This window comes from Ovis canadensis, chromosome 10, assembly GCF_042477335.2.
Source record: "Ovis canadensis isolate MfBH-ARS-UI-01 breed Bighorn chromosome 10, ARS-UI_OviCan_v2, whole genome shotgun sequence".
Taxonomy (NCBI): domain Eukaryota; kingdom Metazoa; phylum Chordata; class Mammalia; order Artiodactyla; family Bovidae; genus Ovis; species Ovis canadensis.
The window spans coordinates 83,759,548-83,762,140 of record NC_091254.1 but is presented as its reverse complement, the minus strand read 5'-3'; the positions used below and the strand labels follow the sequence as shown (position 1 = coordinate 83,762,140).

General features: G+C 50.6%; 1 non-coding gene across 1 annotated transcript; it reads left to right on the top strand.

Moving 5' to 3' along the window:
* The first annotated feature begins 610 nt into the window (after positions 1-610).
* TRNAF-GAA (transfer RNA phenylalanine (anticodon GAA)) lies at positions 611-683 on the top strand. The gene has a single exon. It is a non-coding gene; the product is annotated as a tRNA-Phe (tRNA).
* The last annotated feature ends 1,910 nt before the right edge of the window (positions 684-2,593 follow it).

Sequence of the window (2,593 nt, the reverse complement as noted above, 5' to 3'; positions counted from 1 at the left end):
GATATTGGGTGACCGTGGTCAATGACCTCGGCAAGCTTTTAAGATGTACCTGGCTGATTCCATGCAGCGTGGTGGCAGGTAAACGCAGCAGGGCGAGGACCCGGGATCGCGGAGACTGCAGCCCTATCTCCACGCCCTGGCCAATTTCTTGTCTATACCAATAATGAAAAGTGTGCGGTCACAGCTGGAAGGGACCACCCTCCATCGGGAAAGCTGGAACCAGCTGTGGGCGGACTGAGCCCGCGTGCCGAGGAGCTGCGGAGCCCTGGGGGTGGGGGGCGAGCAGCTATCGCTTCTTTTGACCCCGCTCCGCCGGGCTGCGGGCCAGTCCGACCCCCGAATCCTGCAGCCGAGACACCGGCTAGTTCACGCTGCCGGCTGTCGACGATTAAACCAGAGGTTCAGATTATACTGGAAAAAGTTAAGTAACGTATACTTAGCTATTTAGTCATGGCTCATAAAAAGGTAGACTTCTAGGTATAGCCCTTAAAAAAAGAAAACCATTTAATTTGACAAGGAAGAAACACTTTTAAGTGATTACTGAGAAGAGACGGAAGAAGCCAACGCCAGGAGTTCAGTGATAGTTTACTCTGAGAGCGACAAAAGGGGCGCCGAAATAGCTCAGTTGGGAGAGCGTTAGACTGAAGATCTAAAGGTCCCTGGTTCGATCCCGGGTTTCGGCAGAGCTTTCCTTTTTCAATCCAGACATTCGAATTTCGTAAATTCCCTTCTGTAGAGTAGCCTGGCTCATTAATTCCAGCGCAGGTAAAGCATGAGACTTGAAGGGCGAGCGAGAAGTGGAAACAGCCGTTCTGGGGCAACCCTAGGTGGCTTCTCCTCCCGGCCACTTCCGGAGCGTCTCCTGGTCTGGCGTCGGAGGCGCTGCTGCGCGTGCGCAATGCGGCGCGTGGGGGCTGCAGCCGCCCTGCTCCAGCGGAGAGCCGGATGTGCAGCGATCCGGTGACCGCAGCGCCCCCGGGTGGTGAGAGGAGAATGTGAGCTGGTTGCCGTGAGAAAACCGTAGATCTTTCTGCCGGGGCGGGGGCGCGGCCAAAAGGAAAAGCTGGTCCTAAATTTCATCCGCGTGCGTGCGTGCGTGCGTGCTAAGCTGCTTCAGTCGTGTCCGAGTCTGTGCGACTTTGGGGGCTGTAGCCCGTCAGACTCTTCTGTCCGTGGGATTCTCCAGGCAAGAATACTGGAGGGGGTTGCTGTGCCCTTCTTCAAATTTCATCCGCAAAGCTTTCCAATTTGAAAATCAAAATCCCTACTGTTGAATCAAATGGCATTCCTCTGATCCTGCCCAGGGAGGGAACCGGACGGCTGGGTATTTCTGGTGAAAATACACCAAACGCGGCTCTGGGATGCCACGGTCAGGGCTATTTGTCCAATAGGTAAAAGCATGGCAGCTTTACATCTCCGTGAAATTAATCAGTTCTATGTCGCAACAACTTTATTTACAGTCTCGATCAGAAGTTCGCAAAGTGATCCCAGGGCTAGCAGCCGCAACTTCACAAGTTCTCAGCCGCGCTTGACACCTACTGAATGGGAAACTGGGGTGGGCCCATCGCTAGTTCTTTTAACGAGTATTCAGGGGATATAAAAATCGCGGGTTCTATCCGTGGGCCAGGAAGATCCCCTGGAGGAGGGCATAGCAACCCACTCCAGTATTCTTGCCTGGGGTCCCAAAGAGTCCGAAACGACTGAAGCAACCCAGCACAGGGGATTCCGAAGCAGCTAAAGTTTGAGGGCCGCTTATCTAGACATTCCTTTCAGTTTTTAAAACAGCCCTTTCCTAAGACTGTTTTTGTGGACAGACTTTCCCCTTGTGCTTTTCCCCTGCAAGTTTGAAATAAAGCTTTGCCATCTGCTCAGAATTCATTTTTCTGAGAATTTTTGCTTTCATGGTGAATGTGTGTGTTGGTGGTGGGATGTGTTGGGGGCATGGACCCATGGAACAGACCTACTCCAAAGCTAATGTAGGTGCCTCTGAGTAAAGAAAAGGGAACCGGGGGGCCTGATATATATTGTGCAGGCTCCTGGGAGCTGAGCCAGGATCCGAAGGTAGAAGTTGTAAGGATGCAGATTTTAACTGAAGGAAGAAGAAATTTCAGCCTATTGTGAAGTGAAGTGAAAGTCGCTCAGTCCTGTCCGACTCTTTGAGACCCCATGGACTGTATAGTACAAATTCTCCAGGCCAGAATACTGGAGTGGGTAGCCTTTCCCTTCTCTAGGGGATCCCAACCCAGGGATTGAACCCAGGTCTCCTGCATTGCAAGCAGATTCTTTACCAGCTGAGTCACAAGAGAAGCCCTCAGTCTATTGGAGTCGCTATAAAAGGGAAGATGCATTTTAGCGTGGAGATGAGTTGCTGGTCAACAGATCAAAGACAGTCATTTGTGGGACCTATGCATGAAATCTTGCATATATTCTGCTTCTCTTGGGTTGAAAGGGAAGGCAACTCACATTATGAAATCTTGTGTGCATTCAGGTTGTTATTTCACTCATTGATTGAACACCAATTATATACCTCCCTCTATGTGATCCTTAAAACTACCCTGTGAAGTTGCTTATTATTATCTTCATTTTACATATA